The sequence below is a fragment of the Harpia harpyja genome, chromosome 14, assembly GCF_026419915.1.
Source record: "Harpia harpyja isolate bHarHar1 chromosome 14, bHarHar1 primary haplotype, whole genome shotgun sequence".
Lineage (NCBI taxonomy): Eukaryota > Metazoa > Chordata > Aves > Accipitriformes > Accipitridae > Harpia > Harpia harpyja.
The window spans coordinates 11,641,302-11,666,395 of NC_068953.1; the positions used below are offsets into that span (position 1 = coordinate 11,641,302).

The 25,094-nt window shown below is 48.6% G+C and overlaps 1 long non-coding RNA gene across 1 annotated transcript; it reads right to left on the minus strand.

Moving 5' to 3' along the window:
* Positions 1-14,413: 14,413 nt before the first annotated feature.
* Positions 14,414-19,862, minus strand: LOC128151086 (uncharacterized). The gene is made up of 3 exons (XR_008238277.1): positions 19,641-19,862; positions 14,740-14,874; positions 14,414-14,490 (listed from the first exon to the last, which is right to left on the minus strand). It is a non-coding gene; the product is annotated as an uncharacterized LOC128151086 (long non-coding RNA).
* Between the last annotated feature and the right edge of the window lie 5,232 nt (positions 19,863-25,094).

Here is a 25,094-nt window from a genome sequence, read left to right on the forward strand (position 1 = left end):
CACAGAAAGCTGTAAAGTTACAGTGGATTTGTACTGACAATCCACCAGATCTAAGATAATAAGTTTTCATGGGATCCAAAAAACCTTCCAAACTTTTCCCTTTGAAGTCTACTACAAGGCTAATAAAGAGACTGCTCTGCTACTGAGATTTGTACTTTCAAATGTGTGGTGACTTAGCTTACATAAATGATAAAGAAAATACAAATTACAGCAGCCCTTCCAGAACAGCAATAAAATTGTTCCAAATTACATTTGTTTTCATTTGAAGAAACATTTGTGGAGCATCGTAGGTGACCACCAGAGATCTCCCACTCACAGCTGCTTTTTGGCAGCTCCGCGACAGCAGCCAGCAAGTCCATACATTTAATGGATCTGAGTCCAGCAGGTCTCATGAATCAAAGGTTTCTCATGAATCAGCCTCTTGTTGGAAAACACAAGTTCATTAAGCCCCCAAATGTTTTGTCTAAAACATCTCCCCTTTGAAAGAGCTCTCATTGAGCTTTCTTTCCTTCCATTCAGCTCCACCTTTCTTTCATCTCCATTCAGCCCTGGGAAGTGCCTGCACTAGAGTGATGCTTCCCAGGCTATTGATTGGGTAGGTCTAACCTAAATTCTTATTATTTTTTGCCATCATCCCAAGGAGAACCTGTCCTACAAAAGGCCGGACAAACAGGGGTATCCCACTCATGTGGGACACTGGTAAGAGCAGGGGACTGAAAGGGACACATCTGGGTTTGATACTAGCTTGGTGCTCTTTAAAATGTTGATCTTCCTGTAGCTCAGTTTTCCCTGATGAAAATAGAGTTGAAAACAGGAAAAACTTCAGCCAAATTCTCCCACAGCCTAAACTGCACTGAAGATCTTTGCTCTTCAGGTCCCACAAACTTCTGAGGTATCATCTGTGCCCAGGAGGGATGTGGAGACTGGCTCAGCCTCCCAAGAAAGTGGTGCTTAGCATGAAGAATTAACCCTCTCCTCATCCCTGAGACAGGCGATCTTGTGGCTCTTGACCTCCCCCCAGAATCAGCAGATTAGTGGGGTAATGCAGGGAAAGCAAACCCATTGCTGCTCAGAGCGCCCCAAATCTACTGAGGGGAAAGCATGCTCAGGGTGTAAACAACACACTGCTGAACTCCAACAGTTGCAATTTTTTTTTTCTTTTTTTTTCCCAAAGCAACTTCATAATAAATGAGGTCTTAAACTGAAATTGCTCTTTTGAGAAAGGAATTTCCACTGGGTGAGTTCGACACACAGGAGCAGTATTTGCAGGCACTCGATGGCTCTGATCCCAGAGGCGTTAACCACACAACCAGTACCCAGGCAATTTTAAATTTCTGTTTGAATATTCCTACAAGTGCCACTCCTGAGTTGATTTAACACCACGGCTGTGGTGTCTAATAGCTCTCCAGTGATTAATAACAGCCATTTGTTCAAAGCTAACAGCCCCAGTGTGACAGTAACAGATAAATTAGCAACATTAAAAATATGCTAAAGAAAACATTTATGTACTGGATCAGTGTAGTGTGTGATAGTAATACACATCAGTAGTGCCAATAACAAGCTATTAATGATGAGTGCTATATGTTTAAGCATTTTTTGTCCAGTTCTCCTGTAATTGTTCTGACATTGTTCATATTTAGCTTGATGAGATGGGCCAGTTCTTATGGACATTAATGTTTTTTATGTGCTCAGGCATGAATATTGGAAGCAGATGGTGGGAGGAGCAAGAAGAAGGTATGGCATTGTATCTCTATCAGTTCCGTTTGTCACGGAGGAGCCAATGTGCCAAGTAATATTTGGGCATAAATTACAAGGCTGTTTACCAAATTACATCGCCAGCATTAGATGTCATGCAAAACATTTTAATAATGCAAATTAAAATTCTTCTGTTCAACAGATCCCGAGACGCTACACTTGCCTACCAGAAATCACTGCAACACACTGCTGTCCCCAGGGATGACCAGCAGCCAGCTGAGGGGAGCCAAGCCCACACCTTGCATCGCAGCCCTACTCCCAGCCATATTCCAGCCCAGCAAAAAGCTAGTTATCCTAAGGTTTAATGGAAGCCTGAAGCTGGCTTGAGCCATGCCCTCAGGGCAGGTTGAGAAAAGCAATCTGACACATCTCCACTTGATCGTCTGGAGCCTGCAGAAATAATCCCAGGGCATCACAGCACCCATCACGTAAAGAAACTGCCAACCCAGCTGGGTGCACCCATTTTGCTCTTATTGTCTGCTCATGACACTAAAGGAAAACATCAGACTATCACGTTTTGATCAGCTGTTGAGGCAAGAAAGGAAGGTCCTTTTGTTTAAATTACACATTGCAGTACCAAGCCCCTGAAGAAATTTGTGTATTATTAGGATGGGTTGGCTTTTGTTTCTTTTATTTCTTTTGTTTTCACCACTGATATTCAGGTGCATGCCATGGGACGGCACAATCTACAATTTTCCCTGTACATATAATTCACAGCATGCAATAGATGCTGCCAGTTGCCTTGGTTTTGGTGCAAACAAAAATGAGTGCTGTTCAGGTGACAATATTCCTCAGGAAATCTTGCAAGGCAAGCACAAAACCTTAAATTTAGGACTAAGCAGTAGAAAACCTTGAAAACAGTCCAAACCCCGTTCCCAGATCTGTACATACAGGCTCCAACCATGCGAGCAATGACTGCTCATGTAGTCTGAGAGCAAAATCTACCTGCAATGTGCAATTCTGCATGGCCCCTCAGGAGATGTGTCTCCAAACGGCTCCAAGTATGGGACCGCGCTGTCAGCATGCACACATGCGTGCGGAAGTTGGACACGGAGGCCGTGCTGACAGATACATGATCTCATCATTTTGAGCAAGTTGTTATAGAGTTCAGCCTCTGCTCAACAGGCCCATTGCAACTGAGATGTTCAGGAACTATTTATCTCTCTTGTCAAAAAGTAATGGACCAGTATGATTATGCTTGTTTAATTTCATCTAAACACTGCTTCCAAGTTATGTCTTGCTTTTAGGTGTTTGTTTAAACGCTCCCATTTTCCATTTTGAAATTTTTTTGGAAAAAAACCCAAACCATTTTCAACCATAAGCTTCCCACTTAGCTGATAATTAATTTCTTATTTAAAAAAAAAATATTACTTTAGTGAAAAATTTCCAACTACCTTCGATGTTCTCCTCCTTGGGTCTCTGGTGTCTTTTGCAAGGGAAGGATTCAGCTGGGGCTGGCAAGGAGCACAGCCTGCAGCCCATCCACACCACCGCTGTCGAACAGAGCCACCTGCTCCCCGTGAGCCTCGCCAACCCGGCCGAGTGTGAGCTCATGGGACAAACATCCCCTTTCAAGCATGACCTCACGGCTTAACAGCTCCTTGGCTTCAGCATGTGGGAAAATGTGAGAGTTTCCCTCTGCTCCTCATTTTTAAAGTCACAGTTCTCAGTCTTCCCCAGGAGCCAAAACCACCCCTGATGACTACCAAGGAAGTAGTATGGTCTGGTGGACAGAGAGACAAAGACCTTCACCTGGGTTTGCTGTGATTTATAGCAAGGAGCTTCCTAACCCAACCCTGATTTTCCCCACTGGTCGCAATAGAAGCTTCTCCACAAAGACTTTGCAGCCTTGCCCTGCATAATGCCTCAATACTGTTATTTACAGGTGCGACCGGTTGTCACTGCCTGTTCCAAGGCTGTTTCTGCAGACACATGGAGATGTCACCTGAAACTCACTCTTGAGTTACACATTATAAAATCTGGGATCTGCTGTCCCACAAACACCAGCTTACAGCCCTGGAGCAGCAGAGGAATAATAATGAGTCACATCAGTGTCAATGCCTGCATCCTTTCTATAAACTGTCATACAAGCAGGAGAATCATATCTGAGAAGATCTGATTTGAGGCAGAAAAAGGCAAGGAAATATATTTACCTAAGGAGAGAGCATGGGAACAATAGGCCAAACAACAGCTGGGTAAATGAACATTTACAAATTACTGGGTTACCCAGTTTTAGTCTTGCAAACGCGGTTAGACAGTTCTTCTTCTCGATTACATGACTCCAAGTCTCTTTGAAACCAGTGGTTCTGCAGCTTTGTTTTCCACCTAGGGTTTCTGCCCAGACACAATCCAGCATGTCGAGATTTTGCAGTGTGCCAATAGTTTGCCATCTACCTAGCAAAACCTCCGCAATTCCCCACCCCTCCCCAGCGCTGAAAGGGGATGCCCTGTGATTCAGCATCTCTGTTTGCTGTCATGGAAACTTGCCTTCTGCTCCCATATTTCACCCCACCCCAGGCTGTTTGTGTGCAGTAGAAACGTGTCGGGCTTTTTTTGCTTGAAAGATACCTCCTTAGCAATGCATCCCTGCAAGTCCTGAGCTGCAGGGAACTTTCTGACACATCTCACAAAATGCCTTTTACGGATTAATGCGGGGCACACGTTTTGGCTGAGGTCATTTGTTTGCTGTGGCAGATTTGTGGGAAGGGCAGCTGTGATCAAAAGGATTTGGAGGGGGTATAGTAGCAGTTGCAGAACCTTCTCCAGATTTAATGGACATGAGGAACTGCACTGAAACTTGGCAGTTTGGTTTTGCTTTGAAGGCATGAGTTATGGCTTGTTCCCAAACAAGCAGGGGCAAATGTATCTCTAGATGCAGATGGTGCCAGAACTCAAGCCTAAATAACTCATTGCTGTTGCTGACCATGGCTTTAGCTGACTGACATTGGGAAGAGAAGGGCCAGAAGTCCCTGGAGGTCACTGCTGTGCAAGCGAGACAGGCACGGACTCAGATGGCAGATGTCTACCTGGCTCTCAGAAGCCTAGTCCTGCTATGCCTTTATTTTGTCTCTATCAACCCAGCCAGAAGCTGTGGTTGGCTGTGCTGCTGCTCAGAAGAGAATTACAGATTTCATTCATTCAAGCCAAATCTCAACCTGGGTAAGAAAACACGGAGCAATGCAGATCAGGCCTATCAATCACTTGGATTGGCTTTCACATTTCATGCAGGCAGCAAAAACCTTAATAAATATCAACTGCTGGAGATTTCTGACATTGCTGGAGAAGTTTTCCAGGTTGCTGATGGAGCAGAAGTTAACCAGAACCCAGTGTGTATGCTGGAGCCCCAGGGCTAAGGAATGGAGGGGACCACAGGGAACTGAGTAGCAGCCAAGTGTGCATAAACCACCCAGAGACTCGTGGTGTGCAGGAAGGGAGAGGAAAGCAAATAGCTAAAAAGGCTGGAAAAAGCAGCCCAAGGAATTGCCTGGTGGCATTGGAGGACAATAAAATCCAAAATGTGCTGTTCAGAGTCAAGTTAACTCTTCATTGCAAAGAAGATGGAGTCAAACTTCTCCTGCCTTCAAGAGGAGTCTGTCCTTTAACCCTGAGCCCCTGAATGGTGAATTTAAGCTTCTACAAGTAGCGAACTCTAGTGACCCTAGAAGCAGCTCACTGGACCCAAGCACAGACTCAAAGCACATATCTGTGCACCTGGCCAGAAGGGATTTTATGCCAAGACTGTTCAAGCTGAAGCATGTTGCCTAAAAAACAAGGGAGACCTAAGGCACACCTGTAGTGTTGCCAAAGCTCAAACACATGCATGAGCAAGAGCTGTAGCTGGAAAACTTGGGCTGGAGGAGCTTCTGCTGCAGCAGCCCCTTGCCACCCCTAGCAGCCCAGTCTCCATTCTTTTGGTTCACACATAGGAATTGTAACACGGCTGATCAGCAAATGCCCAGATATTTCCTTTAGCGTTATTAGACAGGAAATCTGCCTACATTAGTGATGCCAGCTCATGTTGCAGACCTTTGCCCTGATGGTGTGAACATTGCACTTTCCCTCTTTCCCCATCACTAGCTCCGCTCCGCATGTGAGTTGGTGCAAGATGCTTATTCTTTTCTGGCTTATTTCAGACCAAGACTCATTTGCAAGAGCCCAACTGTCATCACATTTATTTTTCTTCCTCATGCTTTTCTTGGCTTGGTGTGCTGGGCAGTGACGGTATGTGGACCCATGGGACCCCAGATGTGCTATGAAATGATGCAGAAGCATCAATATTTTCACTTTGAACGGATGGGGTTTTCTGCTGATTGCCAACTCGTTGCAGTCAAGGTTGTTTAAGGGCTTGGACAAGAAGAAAAGCACTGATGGAAACAAAGGAGGGAAGAAATGCTTGAATGCAATGGTCTAGGGGAGATGACTTGGTTTTAATAGGGCTGATTACGATGCAGAAACGGAGTTGCTGAAAACCAGCTCCCCTGACTTCGCTGCTGATAAATGTGCTTCACTATGAATGACGCAGGCAGCAAATCTGACAGAGGCACGTTCCTTACAGCTTTGTTTTAAAGGCATTGCTTCTACAAAGTGCGCTCTGAAGGCTCCGCGAAGATGGGGCTCGATCCTGCCAAAACAGATTCCTGTGCCGAGCTGTGACCCTGTGACTACCCCCACAGGGGATGCAGATGAGTGTTTTCTGGTACAGAGCCAGAGGTGGTATGTTAAAGTGAAAAGGAGACAAGGGTGGGAGGCTCAGGGGCAGGTCTGGAGCTCAGGTAGCCCAGTGGTGCGAAGACCAATGGCAGCAGCTGCTCAAACTTTGTAAAGAAGATAAAATCATTCCCTCTCACAGTATTGATGGATTGACCAGAATAAAAGCAGAGTAAGCAAGTCCTGAAAACTCCTCAGGGTTACAGTCACACTAACCGCCTTGTTTATGATGAGACTAGTTTGGTTCAGCTAAGGTAAGGCGCAGCTGTGCTAGGTCCTGTGCAGACACACCAGGACCCATCCTGCCCCAGCTAATTTATGCCATCAAGACAGAAACGAGGTGGGAGAGAACACTTACCCTCCCAGGTGACTTGGAGGCATGCGAAGTCTTTCCCATGCCTCAGTTTCTCATTTAGAAAATGAAGATAGCAATACCCACCAATTTTTAGCAGATACCAAAAAGCACTGTGCCATATTCATGTGTTTTTATCGTTAGCACAATATTGGCACATTCTGGTTCAAACTGTGGGAAAACAGCTATGCTGTAATTAAAGCAAAATTAAGTATAGCTTTGATATAGCTATAGAAGATATAGGCATTCTCTCTTGAAAGAGGAATTGATGTTCACATAATATGGCCCTGCTGATCTTCCAGGAGCTCTCAACAGCACAGGGGAACTTCGAGTGAGCCATGTGATGCTTTCCATCTCCAGCACTCCTCGGGTTTTAAACCAAGCACCCTCGGTGTGATTTCTTTTGATTTACTTATTATAGAAGTTTTTTTAAAAAACTCTGATCATCTGGTTTTCATACATTGTGTGACACTGGGGAAGAGAAATTGGGGCTGTGCAGCATACTTCTAATGCAGTTCCAGGACACATTAATACCAAAGGCAGGAAAGCATTCCTAAGCAGTAATAATTGTTAAATAAAAAGAAGAGAAATGCCAGCCAGAAAATGGAGAAACAGAAGTCTATCAAAAATATCATTAATAAAGGAGAACAAATACACTAAACAGACTCTTTCAAATGGAAAAGCCACAGACACTGTGAGGCACTTTGCCTGCTTGCAAAAAATGGAAGGTGTCATGAATTGCTACATGCCATCAAGGAGAGCAGGGCAGCGTGAAAACACTGGAGTGCAGTGAAAGAAGGCTTATGCCCAGAGCCAGGTGCTTTCAACAAATGTTTATAATTTCTCATTCATTGTTAAATTTCTCCATTTCTCCCTGCGCTGACAAGGACTTCTATGGGAACAGACCAAACTTCACCCACTTTGCAGATGGTCTCTGAAAGAAACTTCCCCTTCCCAATCAGAGGCTTTAAAAAAAATAATAATAAAAATAAAAATCAAATAAGAAATAAATACAGCTTTCTTGTTGAGAACAAAAAGGTATTTTGAGCTCCCACCTGTAGACAGGAGACCAGCAGTCCTGTGAACAGCAAAGCAAACGTACTCTGTTTTCCTACGGATGTGTGTCTCTCCTTTGACTGATTTCATAACTGAATTAGGCTAAGATTTCTGTCATCTCTGCCCATGCCTATAAAATTCCTCTCTTGTTCCTTTTGCAACTCCCCTCGCAGGACAAGTTGGCTGTGACACGTCAGCTGCCGTGCTCGGCTGTGGGAATCGGGCCAAAGCCATTAGAGCAAAATTGAGGCTGTCCAAACCTCAACAGGGTTTGGGTTTTTTTCCTCCTCAGCAGCCACTTTTCCATATAGGTACACAGATTTGTTATTTAGATATTTACCTTCCTGTCAAATTCAGTTGAAATCAGGCAGGGCATTTGAGCATGAGAAGGGGCATGAGGACAGACAGAAATACATGTCCGTCGACCAACCGACTGCCTGGACACTCTTTCCCTTTCCCCAGGCAGACTCGAAACATGATTTTCTCCTGATATAGGGAGAAATTTTTGCAGGAAGGTCTTTGGTCTCACAGACAAAACTCTGACAGTTGTAAGCATCCCTCCTGGAACTGCAAGGGGTGCTCCCTTGGCTCCCAATGTCTGCAACATCTTCAGACTTTGTGGTAAAATGCTTTTTATCTGCAAACAGCATTTCCCAGAGAAGAGACAGTTTCAAAGACCTTGTTTTTTCCCAAATGATGAGAATATAGCATGCAGGGCAGACAAGACACCTCATGTGCACCCAGGGCCCATCCCACCCTGTATGCAGTGTCCATCAGTGCCCAATGCCTGCACCTAGGAAAGGTTTATAGGAAGCAAACCAAGAATACAGCCCTGCCTCTCCTGGACAGCCCTGGACTCCCAGTTGTCACCAGGATGGGAATTTGTGGAGCTGGAGGCTGTCTCTGAGCCTCAGCCCCTGCATAGGAAGAACCCTAGAAGCTGGGTTGCTCCCCTTGCTACAGGAAGAGGCAAACAGCTCTTATCTCGCTTGCCAATGTGACTGGGGAGATGGGGATGGGAAGGACCCTTCCCAAAGCCAGATTTGATGTCTGGTTTCAGCAAGCATCCAAACAACGCTCCCAACCGCACTGCTTACGCACCATAACTCACAATACAAGGTTTTCATTGACAATGTATTCTTTGCCCTGCAACATCATTTTGCGTAACTCTAGCTTAATCTTCTTGACCAAAAATGGAAGTGGGAAAAGAAAAGCTTCCTCTTTGAATGAGTGGCTCATGCCTGGCTTACCAAAAAGCGTATTGCAATCCAGTAATATTCATCACAAAACTGTAGGGAAGGAAGTGGGAAGGAACTTGGGGATATCGTTCCTCAAATATTTTAAGCCAAAGGTTCATGTCACTTCCATGAGAATAAAAGAAGCTATTGACCATTTGATGGTTCCTCTTTATAATCAATTCAGAATTAGGCTTTGAATATTCATTTGTTATTTCTGCTCCCCACATTTCGCTTGCTTGAATGGAAATGCATAGAGAGGACTTCTGTGTTGATTTGCTGTCCCTTCACAAAGCACCTTCTGAAACCCTACGACCAGGAGGTAGCCAGGGACCACCAGACTGAAAATACCTGAACCAGTCTGTTCTCCCTTGTTGCAGCCCAGGACTGACTTAGTATAACCCATTCCTGACAATTATAAAAAAAAAAATAAAAAAAAAATCCCCCAATGCCAGTTGCTGGTGGGTATGTGCAACTTCTTGTTTCCCAGCTATTCAGCCAAACAGCCCTTTCCATAGTCTCAGGCTGGAACAAGTCCTGAGCAGCCAGTTTCTTTTTTGTGTGGCAAGAAGAAACATCATTTTTTAAATCATGCAAATGAAGAACAAGATCCATGTATAAAATAAACAGACAACCCATTTTTCACCTATAATTGTTTCTTTGCCACATTAATAAAAATATGGTGTGTATTATGGTTAATGAATATGTAAATGAGAGATGATTAATAACTCATTTGGAAAGAAATGGGAAGATTCATTTACCTTCTGTAATTCCTCTGTGCTTCCCATCTTCTGTTCGATGTCCTTCCAGCTCCCGTCTCTTAATGCCTGAACGGGGTCCCTTTGACACAACAAAACAGTAGAAACAATATTGCTTGTATTAAACTCGAGACCATGCCCAAAGCATTTGTTTTTTTCATCTCTTTGAGGGCAGCGATACCATGCATGGAATAAAATTCCAGTCACCCAAAAACACTTGAGCTAAACAACCTGGCCTAGACATAAAGGTTTAGGATCTGCATTCCAGCTGGATAAATAAACCCCCTTGCCAAGGTGTCCTCCCGCGGGAGAACCATGGGGTGTGAGTGTGGGCTGGGCAAAGGTTTTTCACCGAAAAGCTCCTTTGATAGGTGCCTTTTTCCACCCTTTATGACATCCTTGTCTATGGGCAATACCCCTTTTTTTGACAACATGATGGGATTTTGGTTTTAATCTGGAAGTTTTCTCTAGAAAATGTCTAATGGTGACACATTTCCCTCTTTCCCGCCCCATTTTTTACAAAGTACCTCCTGTCTGTGCTGCCTGTCCTGCACAGACCCCATTCAACCTTGTTCCATACTCTCTGGCACTGCAACCACAGTACAGACCCCACCAAAACCCTCAGCCTTCGCCCTGAAAACACTAATTTCCTGAGAGCTGGGGGTGAGATCTGTCTGAGCCCCTGGCATGAAGTTTGCTTCCCTGGGCACCAGCTCGCATTTCTCGGGCAGCTGAAAGCCCAAAGGAGTGTCTAGCTTGGCGGGGGGGGGGGGACGGGGACGGGGGGGGGGGGGGACACACGACACTCCCCTCCTGCTCATTATCATCTCATATGTGAGGCCGCTTGGGCTGGAGTCCATTCGCAGAGTCTCCCACATCCTCCCAGCATCACTTCTTTACCTTTTCTTTCGTAGAGGAGTGAGAGTCCATTTGCCTGCTGCTCTAAGAACAAACAATGCAGCTCGGCAGGCAAATCAGGCTACTGAGTCTGTAGGAGGCATCTGTCATCAGCTCGTGATCAGGAACGCAGCACGGTCGTGTCTGCTCCCAGACATCTTCAAGCTGGCAAGGCTGTGCAGGAGGAGGCCCTTGGAGTCTGTGTAACAGAAAAAATGCAAACCACTTCTCAGGGGAAATGCTGTGAATTTTTTTAAAAGCTAAATGCTTCTTTTCTTTCTTCTTCCTAAATTTCCCTTGCTTTCCAGGCTATATTTTAAAGGAAAAGTTGAATGATCAGGAAAAAGCGCTGCTTGCTTCTCAGCAGAACTCTTGCAGCTTGTGACGATGCACAACTGCACACAGGGCATCTTCCAGGATCACAGCAGCCCACCCATTGCAGAAGAGGTCCCTTCTCTCTACATTTAAGCAGAGCTGTTACAAAAAGCCAATTGTCCCCCTGAATTACCAAGATTTCACCTGAACTGTAGATTATCCCCTAGCTTTTACCAGCCTACAAAATTCAGGGTCAGCACATGCTGGGACAGTTGCAGCACACCCAGGGCTTGACTCCGGAGCCATCAGAGTGAGCAGGAATCACACAAGCTGGTGCCTCCTCCGCAGCACGGGGCTGCTAGAATCAGCAAAGACTATTTTTGGGGGCCACAGTGTCGAGCTGGGATGTAGCAGAAGCAGGCACAGGACTGTTTGCAAAGTCCTTTGGCGATGCCCAAGGCCTACACAGGGAAGCCAAACTCCTCTGAGCACTGGTGCATGCTGCAAGTTTGCCGTGCTTGGCCAGTCTCATACATCAGTGCACCAACCTCACAGCTATGCAGGACAGAGGAAACAGTCCCTCCAGTTTTCTGCTCCAGCATTCCTGTTTGTTCAGTGTTTGCAGCATTTAGCAGTCACCCCGTTAACACACGCTTTTCTGTTGGAATAAAACATCCACACTGGGACCGCCCTGAACTGCTCGGTACAAACCAGTCAAGTGCAGGCACCGGGGTCAAAGGATTTCTCCTTTGTTTCACTACAGTTTGGTAGGTTAAACTGGACTGAAACTGGTGCTTGGCAGTGATTTTTTTTTTTTTCTTTCTTTCTTTCTCACATTAACTGACTGACTCTACAGAGCTCTAAGAGGCAACTGAGCTGGTTGGGGTCTTGAATTTCCTCCCAGCTCCTCAGGACACACAGACCTTGGCTGCACAGCATTTCCGAGGACCTTGCACTAATTCCTTTGGATGCTCTTTCTGCACGCTGCAAGCTCGACTACAAGGACACACGCACCCTCTCGTGGCAGCACTTTCACTTTCAAAGAGCCCAGGCTCTGCTTTTGTACCGGCTTCGGTGTCTCCTTGATGCTACATCTGCAAATGAGGAAGGGCACCAGCGTGGGACAGACCTGCCGTATCTGTCATGCTCATCCTTCCCTGTGTTCCCGCAGCCCCGAGACCCTTTGCAAAATTAGGAAAGTCTTCCTGCAGCTGCTGGGAATAGCTTGTTTGGGCTGTGTGGTCTTTCGGGGGAGTTGCTGAATGGGGTGTGTGTTACCTGAAGGACTGGGGGTGCTTCATTTCTGTAGAATTCAGGGTTTGATTCTGTTTTGGAAAGAAGCCTTCCAGTGCATATTCACATCTACCCCTTTCCTCCTAATCCCCAGGAGGCCGCTCATCCCTACGGAGCCTTCAGCCCTTTCCCAACCGTCTCCCACTTCTATAGCCAATGCTGTGGGCCTATCACAGGCCTCCTAATAAGTGCTTTCTTCAGCTTCCAGAAACAGGTAACTCCCCAAGAACCTCAGCTTTCCAGAAACACACAAAACTCATTTTTAGCTCTCGTAGTTATTGGAAAACACAACCCAAAAGGCAGCTCCCAAACGTCGCTTGGATAACTGCCATTTGCCTGGGCAGAGGTGATGGCACCAGCCCTCCCTGCAACTCCTGGGCTTGCTGCAGTGTTCCCAGCTCCCGGACAGCAGGACATGCCCAAGGTCACAGGGGGAGAGCAGAGGGAAGACTCAAAATATCAGCTCCAAAGCCCTCCACCTGATTCCCTGCAAGGCACTCGTCCCTCTGTCCCACCGCCCTTCCCTGGTGACACATCTCCCTTTTGCTCCTGTGAGGGAAGGGGGAGGACTGTCATCCCGCTATTTCATGAGGGTTTCTGCCCAGCAGCAATCAAAAGGTCCCACACAATCAATGGAGATTAAAAGCATAAATAGATGCGATGGGAAGGTTTCTCCCAAAACTCGATTTAAGGTTCTCAGAGATACACATACAGATACAAGCCCATGTCAGGGCTTATTAACAGCTTGGGGCGGGGGGGGGGGGGGGGGATGGACACAGCTTTTCCCACCCAGCTCCATCCGTAATGGACGAGGCTTCAAAAGCCCACGAGGAGCCTAGAAGGCAGCTGCTGCGAATCCCTGCTCCTGTGCCGCTGGCAAAGGAAGCAAATGATCCAAGGACAGGAAGGAAACAGGTCTTTTGTCCATCCCCTTTCAAGGGGGATTCCCTTTGAAGTGAAAAAAAATAATTATAATAAATAAATGGATTTCTAACAGCAGCCTGGTTCAGTATTGTGCTACACTTACTTGTCCATGTGTGCTTTCCCCGGCGAGCCATGCTCCCACACGCTCGGCTTGAACACGCTGCGCTGTATGGCCAGATATTTTTAGTTGGAACAAGCAGGCGCAGGCCATCCCTTGTGTAATTGCTTGCACCCTGCTGAGCCAAGCAACCTGCAGTGTCGCAGATTGAACCCGGACATCACCTGATTTCGTGGGTGAGCCCAGGCAGGCAGAAACTCAGAGGCAGAGCTGGCTGTGCACTCGCCATCAAAATGGAAATTTGGCCGGAGACATGTCACTGGAAATTAAAATTTTTGCAGGGAAAAAAAAAATAAAAAAGGAAAAACTATGATTAATCATTTGTTCCAATTTTTCATTAAAAGCAAGAATTTTCCTTAAAGTAAATGCTGGTTACAGAAAAGCAGCTGTTTGTTTTGTTTTCTATAACCAAAACCAGAAGATTGGTCTTGAAAAAGTTTTTGAAAACCAGCTGCTTTGGTCAGTAAAGCTAAAACAAAAGGAAACTGTTGCAACAACTAAAATAAATGTTTTTCTCTGAACTTCCAAGAATATAAAGAAAAGACATGATTCAATTGATTGTAGTCAGTATTTGAGTCACTTGACGCTGTTGCAGATGATGAGTATTTGCTGCCTGCAGCATCACAGACCTCCACAACCCCTTCCTGCTCCGGGGGTGCCAGTCTCAGCAGGACGGGATAACAGCTCTCTGCTAGCAAAAAAAAAAAAAAATTCCTGTGCCCAGGCTTTCAAGGACCAAACCCCCCTCGGGACAGTAATTGGCTTGTGCAGGTATTAGACCTGAAGCCCTTCTAGGCAGTCACCCAGCGCTATGTGCATGGGGAACGTTTGCATTGCTGCTGGGTGCAGAAGGGACCCTTGGAGCCCCAAGCCCGGCTGTGGTCGGGCACAGCTAGTGGGGACACATTGGAGAAGAGGCTTTGCAATAGCCGTTTGCAATCACTTTGCGTTTTCTTAGCTACCTGGATCAGTGCTTCCATGTCCCCCACCTTGAGCATGGCTTTGTCTTTCCGAGGCAGATGTTGTTAAGCAGATCACTCTGATAGACTTGTCTCTGGCTTACTTGGACCATTTCAGCTACTAGGAAAAGAAAATAAAATTAAAAAAAAAAAATCAAGATGTCTCTCTGGATCTTAGGTTATGTATTGATTTTTCAATGTGGGCAAACGAAGCGTCATTCAAAACCAAACATCCTCATTAATGCACCTTTGCTGAATCAAGTTGTATAGCAATCAATTAACACATAAATAATTAAAACAACATTTTAGAATAAAATGTTCTGTCCATAAGAAGGCCTGCAGTTGTGAATTACAGGGCATTAATTCATACCTAGTTTTCTTAATGGACCTCGACCTTCAGCCTCATGTCTACCAACAATGAAGTGTGAATTAATCCACCGTATTTCACGCACTGTCAACTCATCCCATCTAAATGGAGTTCAGCCCCCTGGAAGGTCACCTGAATCTGTGGGGAGAGCAGATGTGGATGGTGTCAGCTTTACTGCAGCCCTTGAAAAGCTTTGGGGTCTGCTGCATGGCGTGCCCCAAGGCTCCAGTGGCACCAGGCAAAGCCTGTGATCCTCTCCCCTGCACAGCCCTGGGCTTTATTTAACTGAACACCAGGGCATACGGGCTTGGGACCCTCTTGCAGGGTAAAAATGCCATCAGCCCTCCTATTGCTTAGGCAGAAGCTTGCCTAATGCTTTAGCCTGGCCTCTCTGGAGCCCTGCAGGATCCAGGCATGGGCTACTCTTCGGGGGTCTCCCACCCCATGCCAGCCCCACCACCCAGGGCTTCACATCCCTTGAGGGCTGGGTGAGCAGCAGCCACCCTTTTGCTCTGCATCCCATGCACTGGGTCCATGGCCATCATGGGAGGAGCAGAGGTCCAGAGCTCAGACCTCCGGTCCCTAGAAAGCCCGCAGCTTAGAGGACACTGGCCCCATGGTCCTCTCCGGGCAGCAGGTTCACTCTGCCTTGTTGGAGGGATGCTTCAAAGTAAGGATGCAAATTCTATTACCCATCCCTCAAGGTTTCCTCTGTTAAAAATCAAATCCGGGCTGGGAACATGTCTGTGCTCCTGCACTTTGAGATGAGCTTTAATTAAGAGGTAAAATTATTAAAGCTGCAAGTTATTATAGCCTCAGGACCCCGGCCCAGTGATATGAAGCAGATGGTCCAGGGGCAAGCGAAAGCCCTTTAATAAAGAAGCGTTTGCAATTCATGAGCATTAATTATGTCCACTTCTCTCATTTTAAAATGTTATGCTTGTCAGCCCTGGTATTGTGTGGAAAGCAAGCATGATGAATTAAGCAAACCCCTTCTGGTTCAGGACATATTCTTTGTGTGACGAAAATTAAAAGTATTATCTCCCAGAAGATAGAGTGATTAGAATATTTAAGTGCTAGGGGTTGCCCACCCTTCCTCAACCTTTCTCCCCACTGCCTCAGCTTCCCTTTCTGGGTTTTGGAGGGTGCTGCTGGGACCCAGCCATCCCCGGGAGACAGCGGGGGATGCATCACCCCGGTCCCTGGGATGTGTCACCCCAGTCCCTGGGATGTTGACTGAGGGCACTGGGGTGCTCCAAACAGCTCTTTAACAGGGAACCAGTACCATCCTGGGCAAGTCACTTATCCTTTTGCTTCGCCCCCTGCCACCCCATCTATTTTTTATAATAAGACTGTAGCACATCAAACAAAGGGTGAAGGAGAGGGTTGATCCACTGAATTCCCTGCTCTGCTGCAGTTTGCCATGATCACCAACATGCTTTTTCACCTGATTTCCACGGGTGTGAAGTGCCACACTGCAGTCAGTACCTGCTTGCCAGATGCTCTGTCCTGCCACCAGATCCCTGGCTGGAGCTGCAGCATTTCCACGGGACCGTGCACAGCCAGAGACAGCCCTGCCTGCTGGGGAAACCAAGGTGACACCATATGGTATAGCAGTCAGGAGGCTAAGATCCCAGCCTGGACCTCCTAAATCCCCACCCACAGTTGCAGTGCCCACCTACACTGCTCACCTGGGTGGTACAACAGCTTCAGGGCTAAAGGCAGAGCACCTGGGGGCTGTTAGGAGAGGGCAGCATCCAGGATCCAAATGCATGGACAGCCTTGAGTAAGAGCAGCTCTGCAGCAATTGCTGTCACTCTGCTTTTTGCAATGAGAGCCATACCTTAAGCTTTTGCTGGTCCAGGGGCAGGGCATGCCCTGACATCCCTGTAACAGCAACTGAGTCTCCAAATCCCAGCACACCTGCACTGCTTGGGAGAGGAGGCCAGAGCTTCATGCAGCACTGCCCTCAGGCCAGTCCAACTCCATTTGCTGCAGGCACAGCCTCTGGCAGTTGAGTAATCCCAGATTTTGGCCTCTCAGAAAGGGAGGAAATATTGAATGTGTGCTCTTTTTTTCAGAGAACAGCCATGGCTGTGTGAATTCAGGTAAATGCATATATGAGACCCTCATTCAGGATGCAACAGATAGAGGAATCTTGCTGTCCTGCTGGGATGAAGCTCTGCCTGAATGCCTGGACCTGTGCCAGGTGGGCTCTGGTTGCTCCTCACAGTTATTGATAGACTGAGAGAGTTGAATCTATTTGTCTTGGTGGTAAAAGGTAGGTTTGAGACTGGTTTGGGCTGGAAGAGATGGATCAAGGAGGTGTGGGAAGCACAGGGAGTGCTTTGGAAAAACAAGTCGAATGCTCAGCCACCAACAGCACTGGCCATGAGCACATGAAGCTCGAAAACATGGCATGAATAACTGGTCACCCTGGCACATCAGGAAACCCTGCAAAGCCGTGTGAAAATGCCAGTCTTTCTTATTCTTGTCCTTTGCTTTCTCCCCTCATCTCTTTTTCCACTGAGCGCTTGAAGCATTCAGTAAGACCACTTAAAACATAACAGCAAATAATTCCTCCTACCACCCTCAGCAATGAGAATTTCCTTTTCGTTTTCACAACTAAAAAGCCTCTCCTTGCATTTTCCTAGGTAAAAACTCAGGCTTTCCATGCAGGGGAGGTCTCGCGCCATGCCTGATATTACAAGCCTGGTGGGAAAGGGCAAGGGATATTAACTTGCTCAGACTGCTCCCCAGCCCCGGAGGGCATCAGATAACCCAGTCTGACCTTACAGTGTGAAGCTGCCTGCCCTCCCCGTAATAGCTTCACCCACTACACAGCCTCGTTTAAAGATGACATCGTTTACATTCATAGAGATTTATTGGCTCTTCCTTTTGCCCTGAATTAAACTCCATTGTGGGACCATTTGATTTTTCCAGCCTTTCGTCAGAGAAGCCCAGGACTGGAGGAAATCATCTGTGCAAGTCCCTCACAGAGTCCCAGCAAGGGCTGAGAACCAGGCTTCGGGAGAGTGTGCATCCACTCTGAAAATGGACCAATTCATCCCAAAAAGTGATCCCACACACTGTGCTGACCACTGCTAAGCACCAGTCTGAGCTGGTCTGTGTTGAAATGACTCCGCAGCCTAGAGCCAGAAAGTTGACGCTTCAAAGTAAAATTGGTCCTGCCTGTGAATCCTTACACACAATAAGCAGAACCAAATGCTTAGGTTTGGCTCTATTCAGCCAGCCCAGAGGAGGAGGAGGAGGATGCTACGGGTGCTTGTTCAGTACAGCGATGGCTCAGTGCAATGGGTGGCTCATACCTCGGTGCCTCTGCATTGTGCCAGAGCCTGGGTCAGCCTCGTGACACCCTTTGCCTCCCCCACGCAGGGATCCTGGGGGGCAAGCCCAGGCTCCCACCATGCAACACAGGCTGACAGGTACACACTGCTCCTACCTGTGCTTTGCAAGTGAGGAAACAGAGGCAGCACCACAGAAATGCATTGCACAGCACTGTTTTTAGATTGACTTTGTCAAATGGATCCACAAGACCGTGTGGATGCTCAGCTCCACTCCAAGATGAGCTCTCTCAGGACAGGAGCTCCCTAGGACCCTGAACCCAGTAGCCTGCTGCAAGTGCTGCAGGAACCTACCGCCCCCTCCTGCAGAGATCGGGGATTTTGTTTGTTTGCCTGTCAGCTTCATGGGGTTTTATTTTTGCTTCATGATTTAATTTGGCCGTGATTTATTTATAGCCACGCTTATAAAATATGCGGCCCCTTCTGAAACCTCTGTCCACATGAATGCTTGCAGGCACCGAAATAATTGCCATGTACGCTGCCAGGCAAGAGCGGCCCCAGTGGTAATGCTCCCGGGCTGCTGCAAGACTGCAGAGCATCCTCTCCTAGACCAGGACATTCAGTCATGCAGCCCTTTGGCATTAACAGAAAGTGTCACGCTTGTGTTCCCATCCCTTCACTGGCCACGTCCACACACTTCTGGTCACTCCCTGCCAGAAGAAACACAGCTGTTGCCACCTTCTGAGTTCAAAGCTCTTTGGAGACTACTGCCACTGCATGAAGACAGCTCAGCACAATCACAATTGTCCCAAGGAGGTCCCCGAGGTTTGCTCTGAGACCTCTCAGGAAAAGGGGTGGCTGACCTTGCTGCAGGTTTCTCTAGTGAACCCCAAAATGGTGTCAGCGGCTCAGGGGCATTCAAACAGGCCTTAAGGGCAGGTGTGGGAAGCATCTAATGCAAACTCCTCTCTGGCACAGATCCTGCCCAAAGGGCCGTGAGCTAAACCTGCTAGGAGCACCCGGGCAGAGCTCAGCCCCGGTGTTTGCTCCCTGCTCTCTCCTGGGAGGGACCAGTCCTGCAGCCATCCTTCAAAGGGCACTGAATGTCCCTGGAGAAGCAGCTAACAGACCATGCCCAGCAGACACCCAGGGCTCGGTGCAGACTCAAGGCTCATCCTGGTGCCCAAGATCCAGCCAGGGCTAGGATATGTGACTCGGGACCTCCAGGAGGGCAGTGCATTTTTGGAGCAGCAGCTGGAAGCCAGGTAGGGCTCCCCGTAGTGACTGGAGCCAGCCCACAGCACAACTCCCCTAGCACCAAAGCATGGGCCTCCAGCTGCTGAAGGATAAATCAAATATACAGTTACCTCCTGCCACTGGTAGGTTATTTGCATATGCAATGCTTTCCTTGCATGTGCATGCATATAATTTGCACATGCAGTTATCCCTTGACATGGGTATCTCTCAACTGCCATGCTGTGAGCCTGCCTAGCAGGACACAGGAGCCAAAGGAGGCTCAAATCCCCCCAACAGTCATTTCCCCCTCACACACAAAAAAAACCCCACCACCTTTTTTGACTGAGTTAAACACCAGCATACCTCATCCCAGTTCATGGCCAAATTCAGCTGGTTCCTTGACTCCCGGGTCAGGCACGCAAAGGGCTGCGCAGGGCATTAGGAAAGCACACCCCACAGAGATTTAATAACTGTCAGGGCTCGGGAACCTCCTGCTCCACCTGCTCCTCAGCTGCAAAGAGGTCAGGTGCAGCTCCACCTCCACCAGCACAGCCGGGGGCACCGGGGCAATGCTGGGGTGCCCCTGGGCTCAGGGGGTCTCTCATTAAAAGGGAATAAGAAAAAAAAAACCAAAATTAGATACTGAACACAAGAAAAGGGAGGTGGAAGGTAATTCATTATCCCAGCTTACTCCCAGGCCTATTAAATACTACCCATCCCCTTGGTGTGGGCGGTAGGAAATCCTGCCCTGCACAAGGGCAGATGGGATCGCCTCCAAATCACCCCCAGGTGTTTCACGGTCAATTAGAGGCGAGCGTGGAGCAAGGGAGAGGGGTTAAAGATTACGCAAAGGGCCAGGCCAGTGACACAGCAGGGAGCTCCTCTGCTCATCTATATCATAGACACTAATTTGGTTTAATTTACTTCAAAGACTTTCCTGTAGGCTGTGGCATACGCAGGGTTGGGATCTATTTTTCTCAAAAGAGGTTCGAAAGGGGGCAGGGGCCTTTCTCTTGAAAGCATCCCAGGGAGAGTGCTTTGGGTTTTGATTTTTTTTTTTTTTTTTTTTTACAAGGACTGTCTCCAAAGGCAGATAAGAGGGAGCCATGGGAAATGAAAGCCAAAAAAGTATGTATGAAAGGAAACACAACCGACAAAGACTGAAATGAAGCAGTTAAAGCACTTTAAAATAAAGCCTCTCCCCACCCAGTGCCTGCAGAGAGGCAATAAAACCGTCCTGCAAGTGCTAGCCAAAGATTCCCCCAGGAAAGCACACCCTTTGGGGAAAGTTAAAGATGTTGAATTATCCCCCAGGAAGCGAATAAACCAGGGACAACTCGGTGCTTTTATCCTTTCATCAGTCCAGGAATAAGTGGCTTGTTAATGCTGGGAGGCTTAAGGAGAATGTAAACCTAAGTGAACAGCCATGGGGCTGCAGGGCACGGAGCAGGACGGCCCCTTGGCAGGCAGGGAAGAAAGCGGGAACACCGGGTCCTGGGCCGCAACCACCGACCTGCTCCCTCCCACGTTGTGGACGAGGCAGAGACCAGAGCCTGGGAGCTCCGCCAGCTCTCAGCCCAGCTCTGAGCATCTTTCTGCAGTTTTGGGCAATCACAGCCGCCCTTTCTCCATCCCGTTCCAGGGAAGGGTCAGCACCCTGTTGGGTGGAGGCAATGCCGGACCCAGCGAGGGCTCAGGGGTACCAAACCACACCGGGGACAGACCCTGCGGGAGCATCCCCAGAGTTGTACACTTTCAGCCCCAGCATAGATTATCCTTGGCTGAAATCAGGGTTAGACCCCCCCCCTAAACACTTTTGGGTGTCTCTGCATCATCTCAGGCACCTCCTAACTTTAAGGCAGGGGACTTCAGTGCTTGCACACACTGATTCGGTGCTCAGCATGTGGGCTAAAACGGCACCTCCTGACCGCAGCCCCTGATGGGCCTGTCCCTGCGAGGGGAGAGGGGAGCTGCAGCAGAGGAAGCACTCCATAAATCACCGCAAAAAGGTTGTGTTCAGGGAAGCATCAATAATCACGTTAAATAATTACGGGGGGAAAAGTTGACCAAGTGAGAATAGGAGGGCTGCAGGGTCAGCGCCGGAGGGCAGAGACAGGAGGGAGAGGTTTGAGGGCAGGCTGGAGGATGAGGACAGCGGAGGGACAGGAGGGCTCAGGGGGTGGCTAATGGGATGCAAAGAAAAAGCGTTGCTAGACTCGGAAAGCAGGCTGAGACTACTCCAGTCAAGTCCTGAATAGATCTAATTACACATTCACTAACTGTACCCCAGCTCCAACCCATCCGGGGAAAATCCAGCCCTCAGCACCCCTGTACGTGGGAGAGTTTGGCAGGGGAGGTCTGGAGTGGATGGTTTTACTCAAAGCCCAGTCATAGTGGTGGTGGTGTTATAACATTTGTTTTTACTAACCTGATTACAAAGTAGCAATAAAACCTGTTCAAATCAAGTGTGGTTTGAGTCCCTTCTTCTGCTAGTCTTGAACAGGGCTGAAGTGGGCAGCTTTGGAGCCCTCCATCCAGGACAGGTTATCTGACACCATTTGTGTCACCTAAAAATATAGAAACAGTAGAAAATAAATTGCCACCCAGCTCAGTTCTTGCTGAATGGCAGCAACAAATTGAATGTGGATGTGGTTCATCTTATTTAGTTAATAAAAACAGACTAAGCAGCCAAGGTAGAAAAGAAAATGAAAACAATGATTTGTATCAGGGCTGTTCAATTTACAGTGCCAGGGTCACTTGCCCACACTACTTCCTCCATGCTGATTGTGTAGGATAATTAATTGCATCTTGCTAACAAACTTTGCCACTTTGCTAATTGACTTGAATTTGTCATGAGGATGTCTGATGCTTTCTGCAAGGTATTGGCTCTTGACATGGACTTATACTTACAGATGCTGGATTTGCTTCAGGTGTCTTCCTTGTTCATTAACAGATTCCAGCCAGGAGGATGAGAAGGGACTGGAGCATCTTTAGCTGATTTTGAAATGCCCCCAAGAGCCTGGGTCTCTGCAAAGAACGATGCTCGCTCCCATTCAGTTCATCTTCCTGCACCTACAGCTGAGCACTCCCTGGCTGAGTCACTCTGGAATGAGCTAACTTGTTCACCCCTCTTGCTCCTTGTCAGCCACTACAGGCTGAAGGAAACCTTCCCAGCGTGAATTAATGCAACATTGACCAAAGAAGTCAAGCCAGAATTAAGTAGCTGGCACTTAGTGACAGCTGTAGCAGTTGGATTTCCCAGGTGTGGTCAGCATGCTAGCACCTGCCTTATCTACACATGCAGAGACCATGTTGGTGCCAGAAGAAAGAGGCCTTCCCAACAGCAGCCCAAGAGCAGCAATGGCTAACGTGCCCTGGAGGGATGCCCAGGAGGGGAGCACTGCCGCAGGCTTTGTAAGGAGACTCGGCTGACACCCTGGTCAAGGAGACCCGGTTGACAACCTGGCCAGTCCCGCCTGGATCCGTAGTGTGGCCAAGCCTGGTCCAACCACCCTCTGCTCAGGGCTGCAGGGAAACCCGGCTGCTTTGCCAACTGCTCCCGCCCGGGCTCAGCTGCTCCTGCCTGCACGGGTTTTCGAGCTAGGTCCTGCACAGGGACCGTCTCCCACTGCACCTCCGAGGGACACACGTCCCTCGGGGCAGGGTCGGTGGCAGCAGCAGGGCTCGGGGTCCGCCGCTCTCCCCTCCCCGAGCCCGGGAGGGCTCCGGGAAACGCGGCCCGGAGCTGCCCCCGCCCGGCTGCAGCCGGGAGCCGCACCGGGCTGAGCGGGGAAAGGGGGCTGCGACCAAAACAGCTGCTCCCAGGCACCGAGGGGTTTTTTATTCCTACCATAATTTTTCAATTTACAAGGCAGTAAATGAAAGAGGAAGATGAGATTTGCTCAGCGCATTTTTCAGAAGTATTTACTGCTGAGAGCACTAGAAAAGCCATTTAAACAATTGCTTTTATGATACAACACACATTAAAGAAACTTCCCTAATATTTTTTTCATCCCTCTGCCACTTCATACCACACTGCTGCTGTTTTGTTCAGCTAGCTGTTTTATGGGCTGCCTTGATTTTAATTGGGCTGTAGCCCCAGGGTGCACTGAAATTTTTGAGTCTCATTTAGCTCCAAGTGTGCTTACTGCTGATCAGGCAGAAATGCTGAGTCCGGCCTCAATGTCTTCTGTCATCTTGTGAGTGGTGTGTGGGAATGGAGCACCCAGTGTGTGTGACGTACCTCTAGCCCAAGTGCTGGTGGTCCCCACATCCCTTGTGGAGCTGGGTTCCTTGGCCGGGGTTTAGAGGATGGTCACTGTGGCCATTTGATGTAATGAGGGGCAGATTAAGGCCTGGGAAGTTTAGGCTGATGTTTAGGAAAGGCTTTTTCACTAGGAAGGGAGTGTCAGGGACTCTCTACCCCTGGAGGTTTTCAAGGCTTGGCTAAACAAAGCCCAGCCCAGTCTATCATTGGTGACGGTCCCACCCCAGGCAGGAGCCAGGACTAGAGACCTCTGGAGCTCCCTCCACTTTTACTATTAATTATTTGCACTTTAATCAGCCGTTCCCGGTGGGCAGTAAGAGATACCGGGGCGGGGGCAGCCCTCCATGCTGCTAAGGCAAGGGCTGGGACCTGCACCCCATCGCCCACCGGGTGATGCTCCCACCCCGGCGGGGGGGTGACCCCTTCAGCCCTGTCCCCAGTGGGACACCCTGACCGTCTGCCTTAAGAAATCTCCCCCGCCCCAAGCGGAGAGCGGGGTGACCCCCTGCTGCCGGGGTGCACGGTGGGGGGGTCCCTTGCAGAAGTCGGGGCCGTGTCCCGCCGTGCCGCCGGCAGCCACCGGGCGGCGACCGCGCACCGCGATCGGGGCTGGGGCCGCGGGTCCCCCCGCCTTCCCCCCGCCCCCGGCTGGCACCGGAGAGGCCCGGGTTGACTGAATTAAGGCAAAAAAAACGTCAAAAGAGCCCGTTCGAGGTCAGCGCGGTGCTGCGAAAGGGACCTCGGGGGAGGGAGCAGGCGCAGGTGCCAGGTCTTGGCCAGCAGCTGCCGTCCCCACAGGCCCCCGAGGAGTGGGGCACATCTGCGGGCATGGTTGAGAGCCGGGGTAAGAGGTGCTGGTGACCTCCAACCCAACGGAGTCAACCCAAATGAGACAGCTGGGGGGGGGACATGGACGACATTGACTCTGGTGTGCATGGGTGGCAGTTCCCCTTGGGAGCCTTTCCAAAAGGGATTCAAACCTTCACGTTGTTTCCACTTCAAAAGTCATCTTGTTCTGCTGCTTTCAAAAATGCATCCCCAGCACGAAGCAACTATGCAACACTGAGTTGTGGACACGAACTGATGCCGCTCACTTGTTTACGCCTTGAGCGGACGAAGAGCACTGTGCTGAGACACAAAAATGAAGCAGTCAGTTTTTTGGTGCCTTCTGAGATGCTGATCCAAAATGAGAAAACCCATCTTTAATTTTCCCACAGGAGTGGCAAAAACCACCTGTGTTCCTACCTGCTCCTCAGAAGGGAAATATTTGTCCCCTTTGCCAGGTACGCGGTGCCAAGCCCGGCAGGACCCGGGATGACCACATACCCCAGTGCTGCAGCTTACGGGGGCTCAAATGCTGCTTCAGCAAGCAAGATACCCTCCTGGGCTTAGTTGGAACTCAGCAAAGTGAGCCCATGGGGAAATACTCCCAGCTGGAAGACCATGACCAGAAGCCTCAGCCATCAAGTGAGGTGCCAGGGTGGCCACTCTGCGCTGCCCAGGCTCTGTGCTGAGCGGCCAAGATGATGCGAGACAGCTCCTGCTCCTTC